At 52.5% G+C, this 15146-nt stretch overlaps 1 protein-coding gene across 2 annotated transcripts in view; it reads left to right on the top strand.

Annotated features, from left to right (window-relative positions):
* The first annotated feature begins 7114 nt into the window (after positions 1-7114).
* Positions 7115-15146, top strand: part of LOC114673814 (uncharacterized) — a 102680-nt gene continuing 94648 nt past the window's right edge. The window contains exon 1 of one of the 2 annotated variants that reach the window (XR_013408392.1): positions 7115-7511. The gene's annotated coding sequence lies outside the window, so the exon portion shown is untranslated. The remainder of the gene's footprint in view (positions 7512-15146) is intronic. The other variant, XR_013408395.1, reaches the window with a different exon arrangement.

Genomic DNA, 15146 nt, shown 5'->3' with positions numbered 1-15146 from the left:
CCATAGGTACCAGAGGAGTGTGACAGCCTAGAGGGAGCCCCGGGGTCACTGAGAAAGCCTCAGGCCCAGGTTCAGGGGGTCTGACCAGGAGCAGGACTGGACCAGGAGAATCTGGCATCTCCCCAGCCCCCACCAGGAGAAAAACACTGCCAAGCCAGAGCATGGAGGGAGGCCTCCTCCGGGGCCAGCCAAGCAGGGACAGGAGAGCTGAGGATGGAGCAGGAGTGGGGAGAACCCCTCGCCCCACAGACACCCACACAATGCAGTACTGTGCTGCAATAAGGGGGAATGAAGCACTGACGCGTGCTAGACGGGATGAGCCTGGACAGCAGAGTGCGAGTGAAGGATGCCAGGCACAGGGGGGCGCATGCTGTATGAGTCCATTTCTACGAAAGGAGCAGGACAGAAAGCAGAGAGAAAGTAGAGGAGGGGCTGTCAGGGGCTGGGTAGGGTTGGGAGAGTGGCAGGTGCAGGTGAGGGTGGTGAGGTTTCTTTTTGGGTGATGAAAATGTTCTAACATTGATTGTGGTGATGGGTGTGGTGATGGGCACAAATCTGTGACTATATTAAAAACCATTGAATGCTTGAAATGGGTCAATTGTGTGGTAGGTGAGCTCAGTAAAGCTGTTAAAGAAAAACAACCATCTGACAGCCCAGAGTCAACATAAATAAAGCCCAGGGTCACAGCAGCCGCTGCTGGAGGGGATTTTGCCTGTGAGGGCTACTACCACCACCATACAACCCAAGCCCAGCTCACCACCGGCGAGATCGACTCCAGCTCTCACTGATGTGATGTCCATACAAGACAAGAGGCACGCCCATTTCCAGGCATCAGTATCATTCATCCCAATCTCTTCTGTTTTTCTCTACAGAAGTTATAGGAAAAGGCAAGAGAAAACCCAGCCTATTGTTGGGAGACAGCAATGAGCAGAACCAACCCCAGGCCTGGCCCAGATGTTGGAACTATCCAATAGGACTTTAAAACAACTATGACAAACATGTTGACGATCTAGTGGAAAAGTGGACACCATACGTGAACAGATGGGGAATGGCAGCCAAGACAGAAAGTGTAAAATGCATGGAAGAGATTTTAGGAGGAGGATGATGGCACCATGTGGAAGATGGGAGGACACAGAGGTGTTCGGACAGTACAGCTGGCTCTCGGTATTCTTGCGGGATTGGTTTCAGGATCTCCTTTGGATGCCAAAATCCAAGGATACTCAAGTCCCTTATATAAAAGGGCTTAGCATTTGCTTCTAACCTGCTGTATACTTTAAATCATCTCCAGATTACTTATACCTAACACAATGGAAATGCTATGTAAATAGTTATGCTGTATTGTTTAGGGAATAATGACAAGAAAAAAAGCCCGTATGTGTTCAGTAGAGATGTAATTTTTTTTCTGGGTATTTCTAATCCACGGTCAGTTGAATCCATCGGTGTGGAACCCTCAGATACAGAGGGCCAGCTGTGCTGCTAGAGTGGGTAATGACAGGGAAGGCTGTGACAGAGCTTTGTCATTCAAGGAGGGTCTTGGTATTTGTTCTTGTTTCAATTTTAGCAAAACTGATGTTGCTCTGATAGAAGCTCCTGTCAAACTGATGTCTTATCCTTCTTAGTGCCTCAAACTCCATCTTATTCAGACATGTTATAACAAGTTCATGTGAGTTTATTTTGGTGTAAAAACATTCTGAAATCCATGCATAGTTTTTTCATAATACACATTCTCTATGAGCCTTTTGAAGACAGTTTGCCTCTTACATTGATTTAAGACCAACTGACAGGTGAGCAACAGTTTGAGGAATTTGGGGAAGGGTGACTGGACTCTGTAAATTCTGAGGGAGAGGAATGGAGGGTGAGCTCCAGCTGGAGGGCACTGGTCACTTCCCAGCCTTCCAGGTCCCCGGGAACCACTCTCCCCAGCTGCCCTGGGCACTCCCAGCCAGGGCAGGAAGCGTCTGTCCGGGAAGTCCGGCCACTGCCTTCTGGGCTATGATCTGGGGCAACAGTGCCTCCTATGGCAGGGAACACCCAGGACAATGTCCTTAGAGGCCTGCAGATTCATTAGATTTTCAGTTATTACCATTTTTAAAATGAGTTAAGTCCTTCCAGGCTCAGAATTTCAAAGGACAGGAAGCACCTCTGGTTTTACTTTAAGAAGCAGGAGCCTCAACTTCACAAAGACTTGAGGTGGCCTCTCTGGGAGGCCCTGCCCAGTGTGAGCCGCAGGGCGGCCCCAGAGGAGTTGCCTCCACGGGCCTCCTTCCTGTGATGATGAGTCAGGAGGTGGTGGGGCACAAGTCCTGCCGTATCAGCGGTCACACGCAGGCAACTCTCAACCAGAGCCTCGAGATCAGTGGCCTGGCCCCAGCATGGGCCACTTGTTGCGCTAGGAAATGTTGATTGATCCCTTTTGTTGTTTTTGTTTTTCTAAATCTTTGAGGACAATTGTGGATAATTGATGTTATTAATAACAGTAATAATGTTAGTAATAATTGATGTTATTATTATTATTTTTTGAGATGGAGTTTCGCTCTTGTGGCCCAGGCTGGAGTGCAATGGCATGATCTTGGCTCACCACAACCTCCGCCTCCCGGGTTCAAGAGATTCTCCTGCCTCAGCCTCCCGAGTGGCTGGGATTACAGGCATGTGCCACCACGCCCGGCTGATTTGGTATTGTTAGTAGAGACAGAGTTTCTCCATGTTGCTCAGGCTGGGCTCGTACTCCCGACCTCAGGTGATCTCCCCTCCTCAGCCTCCCAAAGTCCTGGTACTATAGGCATGAGCCACCGTGCCCAGCCTTGCATCGAGCTATTAACGTATGCATTACCTCACATACTTACTCTTTTGTGACAAGAACACTCAAACTCTATTCTCTTAGCAATTTTCAGGAACACGATACATTGTTACTAAGCAGTCACCATGTTGTAACAGCTCTCAGCGACTTATTCCTCCTATTACTGAAATTGTGTTTCCTTTAACCAACATCTCCTCGCCACCCCATTTCATCTCTAATAAGATGATAGTGAGCATCTATCCATGAAGTACATAATCAAGAATAAATATTTGTGTAGAGAGTGCAGCAAGTCCAGTCTGTAACACGTGATCTGACAACTGCCTCATGCTAAGTGGCTGACTGGCCTGTACAGCAGTTCAGCATATGGGGTGCATATCCCACGCACAGCTGTGATGGGGTGCTTTTCCCTGCAGAGCATGACCCTTCTGTCTTCAGTGCGTTTTAGTAGGAAGGGCTCTGAGTGAGGTGACAGGACCCTCGGCTTAGTGATGAACCCCTAACTAGCTGTGTGGCCTCTGAGCCTCAGCGTCTTCCTCTGCAACACTGGGGGGTTGAATCAAGCCACATGTAAGGAGCCCAAACTCCTGGGCTGCCCCAGAGCCCCACTGTCACACGCCCCAACACATTTGTGGACTTTCAACCTCCACCCCCGCAGCCTGGCCCCTGGTCTTGAACACATGCTGGCAGGGACTTGTGGCTGAAGCAGGAGCTGGGAGGAGGGGAGAGAAGCTCCAGGATGGGCAGGGGGAGCCAGTTGAAAACCAACTCTGGAATCTCCCAACCCAAGACTTAGGGTGGGAGCAGGTGAAGTAAGGAAAGACACCCTCACCCTGGGAGTTTTGAAAGCAGCAGAAACAGAACAACTCTCTTACACATGTTTGAAAATGTTCTTTTATTACCTTTGGGGCTCACGTGTTTGAAAATACTCTTTTATTACTTTTCCATTAAAAAGTAATAGATGAGGTTGGGCGCGGTGGGTCATGCCTGTAGTTCCAGCACTTTGGGAGACTGAGGCGGGCAGATCACCTGAGGTCAGGAGTTTGAGACCAGCCTGGTGAACATGGTAAAACCCCATCTCTACTAAAAATACAAAAATTAACCAGGTGTGGTGGTAGGCACCTGTCATCCTAGAATCTGGGGAGGCTGAGAATTGTTTGAACCTGGGAGGAGGAGATTTCAGTAAGCTGAGATCGCGCCACTGTACTCCAGCCTGGGCATCAGAGCAAGACTGTCTCAGGAAAAAAAAAAAAAAAAAAAAAAAGAAGGAAAAAAAGTAATAGATGATAATAGATGAGTCTTGTAAGATGAAAACATTCTGGAGATCTGTTGCAGAACAATGTGAATATGTTTAATGCTACTGACCTGTACATGTAAAAACGGTTAAGATTTTATGAGACATATATATAGATATATATGAGATATATAATAATATATTACATTATATGTAATTATTATTTTTTTTAGACGGAACTATGCTCTTGTTGCCCAGGCTGGAGTGCAGTGGTGTGATTTTGGCTCACCACAATCAATCCACAGGGGTAAAAACAGCTTAAAAAAAGAAAGCCCATCCACCTCTGGGACTTCTGCCCTTCACCTCTGAAAAGACCCTCACCCACTTCCCTCCCCTCCTCCCGGCCCCTTCCCCATCTCTGGATCTTTTGGATCTGCTCATCTTTCTTCCTGCCCTTCCTGCCACCAGCTGAACTGTTGCATAATGAACAGCTGCCAGCAAAGATATCCAAAACTGTGCTGCACTTTCTCAGTTAAAAGCACCAATGGAATGTTCATCCTTTTTTTAAGCTATTTTTACCCCTGTGGATTGGATTAAATCAACTTGATCTTCACGGTCTGCACCTCCAGGCTACGATGAGCCCATGTGCTCTTTTTCAGGTCCCAGATTCCAGGTAGGCAGGACATCACCACGTAGCTCTGTGAGAGCTGAGCGACCACCTCCTGTCTGTACCTGTCATGCATGTCCGTGTGAAGAGACCACCAAACAGGCTTTGTGTGAGCAACACGGCTGTTTATTTCACCTGGGTGCAGGCGGGCTGAGTCCGAAGAGAGAGTCAGCGAAGGGAGATAAGGGTGGGGCCGTTTTATACGATTTGGGTAGGTAAAGGAAAATTACAGTCAAAGGGGGGTTGTTCTCTGGCGGGCAGGAGTGGGGGTCGCAAGGTGCTCAGTGGGGGAGGTTTATGAGCCAGGAAAAGGACTTTCACAAGGTAATGTCATCACTTAAGGCAAGGACTGACCATTTTCACTTCTTTTGTGGTGGAATGTCATCAGTTAAGGCGGGGCAGGGCATTTTCACTTCTTTTGTGATTCTTCAGTTACGTGCAAGTCACGGGGGATGTGGTGGCTTGGCTTGGGCTCAGAGGCCTGACAGTACCCACCACAGCCTCTGCACTCACCAAGCCCTGCCCCAGTAGAGGATCCCGCCTTTCACATTCAGAAGTCCCACCTCCGGTACTAGAATGTACGTTCCTGACGGTTAAAGAGGACATTTCCTGTGTGTTGTGCGTGAGACTCAGCGTGTTACTTCCTATGCCAATGCCCTTAGCGAATGATTGTGAATGGAGAGACTAGACGGCAGAAAACTTGCCATGCAGGACTTTCCCTTTCTGAGAGGAGGACCCAGAATATGATGATAGGAATAAGGAAAAATTGAATAATGCCTGCCTTAGCAAAGTGGCTCGCTCTAGGCCTTTCTCAGAGTTTAACGTATTATAAATTAGGATGGCATTAAAAAATAGTCAGAATGGTTTGCACCTGATTATGATGGGCCAGGTGTTTGCCTGGATTCCATTCCTAGTCAGTCCCCACCAGTCTAGCTAGGAACCGACCTTTGTAGCGAGTCCTAGGCTTGGTCCTGAGTGCTTTTTGGAAGGAAGGGTAGTAGGGGGCAGGGAGGTGGGTGGCTGGGTCCCCCCGGCCTTTCTCTTGGACAAGCCTGCAACTCGTCCTCTCTCAGGCTCCAGGGCAGGGCAGGCACCTTCTCTAGCTAACAGCCTTGCTGGGAAAGCTACTCTGATCATGTAGGTAAAAAACGCCTTGTCAACCGCAAACTTCCAGACAGAAGTCCCGTGAAATTCTTACCGTCTGTTCTGGACAGTGGCGCGAGGGCTATTTGGAGAGCTGAACTCAGTGTGAGCCCAGCACGCCCCGCCCCAGCTGTCTCAGCTGCACCCAGGAATCCTGCGGTGGCCACTCCCCTCTCCAGCTGGCCCCGTGATGCAGAAAACATTTTCCCCACCCATCCCAGCAACGCTCGCCCTTCCTTACTAAGTACACTTGTGCCTGACTCCCAACAGTACGCTTCACGCCCACGCGTGGAATCGAGGGAGAAACCAGCAGATCCGCGCTCGTGGCCCTTGCCTGGCCCGGGCACCTCTCGCGACCGCGGTCCTGTCCAGGGCGGACATCGTCCACCTTCTTACAGATGGGGGAGCCGAGCCTGGGAGAGGCCAAGAGACGTGCCCGGGCGCACACTTGGCCCCCAGCTGCTTGCAGTAGAAACGGGGCCCCGGAGGTCCGGGGGGGTCTGCTCGGCGGGGTGCCCGGGCCTGCAGCTGCGGCGGACTCGCTCAGAACCAGATGCAACGGGAGGAACCACGTTGTGCAATGCTCATTCCTGGGAGGGGAGTTCTGCCCCTGGAGACGGGGTCACCAAGCTTTCCTTGTGGGATGAGGTTTTTCTCCCTCCATCCTCGCCTCCTGACCTGGCTTCTGCTCGGAGGAGCAGCTGGGTCGGCAGCTCGGGCTGGCCCCTGCCTTTCCCTGAGCGCCTGCGTCTGGGGCAGCCTGGCTGGCAGCAGCAGGCCAAGGAGTGCCCCTGCAGGGGGTTGCGGCCGGACAGCTGACGCGAGCCCGGCCTGTGCCGGCTGTTCCGAGGACGCCGGAATGTGGAGTGGGGACGCCGACAGGGAGGACGCCTCTGCACCATCCCCTGGGGCAGCGTGGGGAGCTCGCGTCCTTCTCCACCTTCGGGGCGGGCGGAGGTCCGGGCGCGGGGCAGGCGGGGCAGGCTGAGGTCCGGGCGCGCGGGGCGGGCGGGGCGCGCGGGGCGGGCGGGGCGCGCGGGGCGGGCGGAGGTCCGCGCGCGGGGCGGGCGCGGGGCGGGCGCAGGTCCGGGCGCGGGGCGGGCGCAGGTCCGGGCGCGGGGCGGGCGGGGCGGGCGGAGGTCCGGGCGCGGGGCGGGCGCGGGGCGGGCGCGGGGCGGGCGGAGGTCCGGGCGCGGGGCGGGCGCGGGGCGGGCGGAGGTCCGGGCGCGGGGCGGGCGCGGGGCGGGCGGGGCGGGCGCGGGGCGGGCGGAGGTCCGGGCGCGGGGCGGGCGGGGCGGGCGGGGCGGGCGGAGGTCCGGGCGCGGGGCGGGCGCGGGGCGGGCGGGGCGGGCGCGGGCGGGAGCGGGAGCTCAGTGCACCGTGTGACGCTGCTCATTCGGGCCGAGCCGGTGCTGCTCCCCCGGCTGCCAGCACTGACCCTGCGTGAGCGCTCTCCGGCCACCTGCATCCGAAGAAAGCCTGGACGGCTTGCCATAGGGAAGCCCTGCGGGTCTTGAGCTCACCTGGAGGAAGCCCAGCGCAGTCAGGAGGCCGTTCCCTCCGGAAACCCTGGCAGCCCCGGTCGCCCAAGCGGCAGCGCAGTCTCCAGAGCTGTGGTTAAAGGAAGGCTTGACCAGGATCGTGCCTGTCATCCAGCGCTTTGGGAGGCCGAGGTAGGAGGATCACTTGAGGCCAGGAGTTCAAGACCAGCCTGGGCATCATAATGAGATCCCCGTATCTGAAATGTATACATATATATATTTATATAGATAAAAAATATATATTTTAAAGAAAGGTTCCATTCACAGTTCCCTGGGAGGGAGGAAGCATTTTAAAAAATCAATCAACAGGCCAGGTGTGGTGGCTCCTGCCTGTAATCCCAGCACTTTGGGAGGCCGAGGCGGGCGGATCACCTGAAGTCAGGAGTTTGAGATCAGCCTGGCCAACATGGTGAAATCCCATCTCTACTAAAAATACAAAAATTAACCAGCCCTGGTGGCAGGTGCCTGTAATCCCAGCTACTTGGGAGACTGAGGCATGAGAATCGCTTGAACCCGGGAGGCAGAGGTTGCAGCAAGCTGAGATTGCACCACTGCACTCCATACCACTGCACTCCAGCCTGGGGGATAGAGCGAGACTCTGTCTCAGGAAGAAAAAAAAAAATTCAATCAATCAATAAAAACCCCTTTCATTCTAGAACGTTAAAAACATACCCAAATCAGAGACTAGAATAATGATCGCTCATGTATCCATCACCCAACTTCATTTGAAACAGATCTTAACAACTGTGCTTGTTTCTTAAAGAAAAGAAACAAAAGGGTGTGGTAGTATCTGATTTATAGTAAATATTTTCATTCACTCTTTTCAGGAAAAAATGGGCAGGATTGGGGTGGGTTCAGGGCAGAGCATTGGAGAGCCCCCTTTGTGGACTTGAGAAGTCTCTACATGTTGCCTTGTGGAGGAAGTGGGGTGGGGCCCTTTTGGGGAGATGCTGGATCAAGCACAAAAGGCACTGCCCTGCGGTAGGGAAGCTGGACAGGAGGGATTTTTTAAAAAAGTAACGCAAGAGGATAGAATTATAACCTGTGGGTAGAAGTTTTAGAGACCCAGATATTTGGCTAAACCCCCCCCAGAATTAGCTGGGCCTGGTGGACCTGTAGTCCCAGCTACTTGGGAGGCTGAGGTGGGAGAATCTCTTGAGCCTGGGAGGTCAAGACTACAGTGAGTTGTGATCATGCCACTGCACTCCAACCTGGGCAGCAAAGCAAGACTTTGCCTAAAAAATATAAAATACACCCTAACACAGACAAAACTGCACAAAGTTGAATGAGTTCCTGTTGCAGCGGCTGCCATGTCTAAATGTTCCAGCCAAGGATGGTGAACAGCATGGGGGTCTGGAGGAGGAGGGTATCTGTGCACATTCATAACACCTGAGACTCAGCTCCCAACCCTGGTGCATTTTATCCTTTGAGGAGAGAGATGATTTTTTCCTAAAGTAAAATATCATTTGGAGTAAATCCTAAGTCAAAGCATGACTCCTAATTCTTCTGTTAGGTATAGGAGTGAGTCGAACCTTTTAGGTTTTTATTTTGTTTGTGTGGCGGGTGAGCAGTGACTCACTGGGCCAGTGGTGCGGTGGTAAAATAATTTACCAAGACAGCTGTAGGTAAAGAAAATAAGATTTATTAGAGGAAGTAGGAAAATGTGTGGCAAGGTTGCAGTGGGCGGAATCAGCAAAAGAGGAGCTGCCTGCCGGGAGACCAAGGCCGGCTGGGGAGTTTATAGAATGGAACTTGGGCTGATTGATAACTAATTTCCGTTTTTCTATCCGCCTAGGTGTTTGATAAATTGAGGTGTTTGTTGATAAGCAGGAAGTTTGTGAGCTCTGTGCGTTTTCTGCTCGGGAGGGCCACATGTCCTGGGCGGTAAAGAAAAACAGACCCACAGCGTGCGGCTTCCTCTCTTTGTTTATCCGTCCTGGACCATGGAGGAAGGCAGACCCATCGCTCATCTGCTTTCTCTCTGCTTTCACCTGGTCCCGCCAGCCTGGCTCCTTTTTCCTAATTAGGACTCCGCAGTTTGCATGGTTTCCTTTTTTGTTTTTTTAAAAAAGAGATAGAGTCTCACTTTGTCACCCAGGCTGGAGCACAACGGTGTGGTCATAACTCACTGCAGCCTCGACCTCCTGGGCTCAGGTGATCCTCCTGCCTCAGCCTCCCAGAGTACTGGGATTACAGGTGTGAGTCACACAGATGAAGACAGCGTTTGTAAGTCTGAGGTCTAAGCACATACCACTGAGGCAGGTGTTGGTGTATGGCTGGAAAGTGATCCTGCCTTGGTTGTCTTCCCACATGTCTTTCCCATGAGCCGTGTGTACAGATGTGTGACTGTGGGGGCTGGGAAGTCTGAAATCTGCAGGGCGGCTGCAGGCTGGAGCCCCGGAAGAGCTTATGTCGCAGCGCCACCCGCAGGGCAGTCTGCGGCAGAATTCTTTCTCTGAGGGGATGCTGGTCTTTTCTCTTAAGGCCTTCAGTCCACTGGATGAGGCCACTCCCTAATGGGCAACCTGGAGGTCGTCTGCTTTAGGTAAAGTCCACGGCTTTAAATGTTAGTCTCATCTTCAAACACACCTTTCACAGCAGCATCGGGATTGGGGTTTCACCAGCAACTGGGTGCCGTGGCCTGGCCAAGCGGACACATCAAGTTACCATCACAAGCAGTAACGTCACAATGGCTGGGTGCATGGGGGGCTGTGGAAAAAACACTGCTTTTTCTCTCCACTCTCACTCTCCATACAGAATATTTCACCTCAGGTCACCAAAACGTGGGATTTCTCCCCACAGGCAACCCGTTCTCCAGCAGACACCGGCTGGGTGTCCTCTCATTCAATTCCACTCTGATGCTGTCCTCTTGGAGACGGCATCGAACACCACAGGCTGAGGGCTCAGACCTCAAGGCTGCCCTCACTTTTCATGCCCATTGCAAGCCCCAAGCTGTGACAAATCTCAGTTCCCCTGATCCCCGTCTTAAGGGTGGTTAATTTGCTAGGGTAGCTCACAGAACTCAGGGAAACACTTTATATATGTTTACCGTTGTGTTATGAAGGATATTACAAAGGACACAGATGAAGACACTCATGGGGAAGGCATGTGGGGCAGGGCGTGGAGCTTCCATGGCCTCCTTGGACACCACCATCTCAGAGCCTCTACGTGTTCTCTCTCTGGAAGCTCCCCGAGCCCTGTAGCTTGGGGATTTTTCTGGAGGCTTCATTACATAGGCATAATTAATTACCTCACTGGCCACTGGTGATGGACTCAACCTTCAGCTCCTCTCTCTTCCCTCGAGGTTGGGGGATGCAGCTGAAAGTCCTGACTCACTAATCACAGGGCTGGTTTCCCTGGCAACCAGCCCCCATCCTGAGGTCATGCAGGAGCCCACCAAGAGTCTCCTCAAAAGATGCTCCTGGCTGGGTGCAGGGGCTCATGCCTGTCATCCCAGCCCTTCGGGAGGCCAAGGCAGGTGGATCACTTGAGCCCAGGAATTTGAGATCAGCCTGGACAACATAAGGAGACTTCATCTCTACAAAAAATAAAAATGATTAGCCGGGCGTGGTGGCCTGCAGCTATACTCCCAGCTACCCAGGAGGCTGAGGTGGGTGGATCACCTGAGCCCAGGAAGCTGCAGTGAGCTGTGATCACACCACTACACTCCAGCCTGGGTGACACAGCGAGATGCTGTCTTGAAAAAAAAAAAAAAGATGCCCCCATAACCCAGGAAATTCCAAAGGATTTAGGAGCTCTGTGTCAGCCATTCCTATCGCTCAGGAGATGACAGATTTTAGGACATCTATGTCAGGAATGGGGGCAGAGGCCAAATATGTATTTTTTATTATATCAAAATATCACAGGGGTCCTGGTGCCTGGCCTGGGCTTGGAGTGGCAGGGAGAACCCGGCTCCCAGCAGTGGTGTCCTGAAGATGCCTCACGGGTGGGCTGCGGGAGTTGCTGCAGTGACCTTCACAGACTGGCCTCCAACAGTCACAGCCAGTGGGCATCTCAGGCGAGGCCTGGGTGGAACACAACTCCCCATAGTTGGGGTGTGTCCCCCAGCGCCTTGGCACATGAGCCCCTGGGGCATGAAGCAGAGGAGACCACTCAGTGGAGTGGAGGCTCAGAATAAAAGGCACTGCACTGGCCATCAGATTTTTAAAGCAATAGCTCATGCCCATAATCCCAGTCCTTTGGGAGGCTGAGGTGGGAGGATTACTTGTGTCCAGGAGTTGGAGAGCAGCCTGGGCAACATAGTAAGATCCTGTTGCTGAAAAAATAAAAAAAAATCTTAAAAAAAAGAAATGATGAGCTGGGTGTGGTGGTGTGCGCCCGTAGTGTCAACTCCTTGGGAGGCTGAGGTGGAAGCTACATTTAAAAAAATGTTATGTTGGCCAGGCATGGTGGCTCATGCCTGTAATCCCAGGACTTTGGGAGGCCAAGGTGGGTGGATCACCTGAGGTCCGGAGTTCGAGACCAGCCTGGCCAACATGGTGAAACCCCAAAAACACAAAAATTAGCTGGGTGTGGTGACGGGTACCTGTAATTCCAGCTATTCAGGAGGCTGAGGCAGGAGAATCGCTTGAACCCAAGAGGCAGAGGTTGCAGTCAGCCAATATCACACCATTGCTCTCCAGGCTAGGCAACAAGAGCGAAACTCCATCTCAAAAAAAAAAAAAAAAGTTACGTTGATTTTGCCACAATACCATAAAAGATCTGTCCTCCTGGTCCACTGGGTCGGGCTGTCAGATCTGGAGCGCGGGTGGGTCGCCCCGTGGCCTCCGCTGCTGGAGGGGGCTGGTAATTGTAGCAAGGAACAGCCGTCCCTGTGGAGGTGGTGGTAGGGAAAGGTGCTGCCACAGTTTTTCTTTCCCTACCGTTTATTTATAACACAGGAGAGAGTGGGAGCCAGGAAACCCTGCATGGGGACAGTGCCATCCCAGGTGGAGGTCGACCCCCATGTGTGTCTTGATGAGCAGCCCCCACCTCATCACATGAGGAGAAAGGAGAACTTCCTTTGGGGAAATGGACCCCAGTTTTGGAATCCTGGTCCTTAAGAGGCCTACGCCATGGCTTTGGGCTGGGTTCCTGGCCTGGCGGGTGGCAGCACCTTCCTTGTGGTGCAGGAGAAGGGCAAGCTGTGGTCGGCCGGCTGAAACGTGCTGGCTGGAAGAGAGGCCGTGTTTACATTTTTAAAGTCTGGGCCAAGAAAATCTGTTTGGGAATGGAGTTCCTGGGCCAAGTTGATTGGATCCTGATTTTATGGATGAAGACAGCGGCTTGGGCTGTGAAGTCAGGTCACTGTGGGTGATTTTAGCCAGAGTCTGTCTCTGGCCATGAGGTCATGGCTCTTAGAGCATTTCATTCTGATGTCCTCAGTTCATCCCAGGCCTGCACCCTGTTCCCTGCTCCTGGCAGAAAGCGCTCCGTGAATCCAGCCTGGGGATGGTGTGGCGGAAACACACCGGGATGCGTGTGTGGGGGATGCTCATGGCAGCCACCTGTGTTTGTGCGCCTGAAACAGGGAACACAGGAGTGACGTCCAGGCCCATGCAGTGACTGCAGGAGTGGGGAACCTGGGCTCATGGGAACCATTTGTTTTTTTCTGAAATGTGATTCTAGAAGTGAATAATTTCCAATTTGAGCTCTTCAGCTTGGCCCCATCCAAGACACACAGACGAACACTCAGCCCCTGAACAGGACACACACTCCACCCTGGGGAATTCAGCTGAAGGCTTAGGTAGTGGTGGTGTCCAGGCCCCACAGAATCCAGGCCCCAGCGCCCGCTGGAGCACCGTGGCTCCCCCCACCCACCCCCACCCGCATGGGGCACATCCTGGTGTGAGCTAGCAGGCTAAACGCAGATGATAGAGAAACTAAAATGAGAACACGAAAGTGTCACATTTGGAGTGCCCGTCATCTAATCAGAACCAGAGACAAGAGAGAGCCACGCCTGCTGGGACCCTTCCCTTGAGGGAGTGGGTTTCAGTTCCGCCAGTTTCCTGGCCAAGGGCCCCCAGAAGCCTTTGACGACAGCAAAACCAGCCTTTGCTGCCTCCTCCCTGAGGCCTGGAGCCTCCCTGAGGGTTCTGCAAAGAGGCTGCTCCGTCCCAGGCCACCCCGTGAATCATGGGCACAGGAGACAGGGAGGAGGTGGGCCGCAGCTCCTTCAGAAGTTCCCAAATGCCAAGGGGTCCTTCTGAATTTCCTCCCCCTTCCTATGGGGAGAAGGCCAGGCCTGTTCCTTTCTCAGTTCCTCCCTTCAAACAGGTTGGGCCCTACCATCTGGACGCAGGCCTAGGGCCTCCCAGCGAGTGAGGGCAGTGGCTGAGTCAACGGGATCAGGCACTGGAGTGAAAATTCCTTTTTTGGAAGCCAGGCAGTCACTGCCCAGGCTGGTGGAATCCTTGGGAAGTGACGCAAGCCTAGAGTCAGTGAGAGGCAGGAGTGAGCGCCCCTCGGCCAGGCCAGCCACACGCCTGGCTGCAGCCCTCCTCACCTCCTCTCCTGCTGGCCCGAGGGGGCAGGGCTGTCAGGAGCTCCTTATATAGGAAATGTTTTGAAATCACAGCAGACGGCTGTCTGAACAGTCTTTGTAACCCTTGCTCTACCAGCAGCAGCAGCTCATTCTGGAAGGAAAGAAGGGACAATACTGGAAGTGCCTGTTTTTTTGTGATGTGAAAGAAGAGCCTGTGCTTCGAGGAACGCCACCTCCTTTCCTTTTGTCTGTCCTGCTGTGGGGCCTGGCCCAGCTTCTGCAAGAACTGGCTTAGACACAGTGAGAGCCCAGGACTCAGGCAGACGCTGGTCACGGGGCTTCTCAAAGGGGACTGCAAACTGTCCGTGAAGGGAGGACTGTCCAGGCCGGGAACGGCTGAGCAGCCGCTGGGAGCCCCGGGAACGGGGGAGGGGACGGGAGAGTTTATCTTCCTCTAGGGTTCCAGGACACACTGTGGTGTCTTTCCATGGCCAGAGCTGATGGCTAGGGAAGGAAAAGGACTCCAAGGCATCATTTCTTAATCGGGAAAGATTTTTCTCCTAGCATCTGCTAGAGCCACCAGCTGCTGTGTCTGCAGCATGAGGTGTAAACCAGGGCATCCGATGAGGGGACAAGGTGTAGCCCAGAGCTTCCTGCTTCGGGGCCTGAGGTCCGCTCTTGCTTCCATATGAGGGGGTCCCCCCTCCCCAGCCAGGAGGATTTCTTGAGTCTAGGAGTTTGAGACAAGTCTGAGCAACATAGCAAGACCCCATATCTACAAAAATTAAAACACTAGGCGTGGTGGCATGCACTTGTAATGTCAGCTACTCAGGAGGCTGAGGTGGGAGGATGGCTTCTGCCCAGGGAGGTCAAGGTGGCAGCGAGCCGAGATCACCCTGCTGCACTCCAGCCTGGGTGACAGAGCTAGACCCTGTCTCAAAAAGAAAAAAAAAAAAGGAGGCTAAAAAAGTAAAGTCCTTTCATTCTCACAAGCAGAAAGTAAAAAAGTCCTTGAAGACCTCCAAAATTTGAGTCCTTCAGTATGAGGGCCCCTCTGAGCCCACTAAAGATTCATATGTGAAAAAAACATACAATAACGTTTTGCAGCTTGTTATTTTTGTAGCACTAATAAAGACTTATGAGGGATTATATCTGTTAGAATATTCCTGGATGAGTTTTGCTTCTACGTAAATTTTTTTTTTTTTGCTGTTCTGATAGGTTTTTTTTTTGTTTTTTTTTTTTTTTTTTTTGCTCTTTTGAGAGATAAAGGAGATGCAAGAAGT

Source organism: Macaca mulatta, chromosome 18 (assembly GCF_049350105.2).
Source record: "Macaca mulatta isolate MMU2019108-1 chromosome 18, T2T-MMU8v2.0, whole genome shotgun sequence".
Classification (NCBI taxonomy): domain Eukaryota; kingdom Metazoa; phylum Chordata; class Mammalia; order Primates; family Cercopithecidae; genus Macaca; species Macaca mulatta.
The sequence above is the reverse complement of the archived record's forward strand: the minus strand, read 5'-3'. Positions and strand labels throughout refer to the sequence as shown.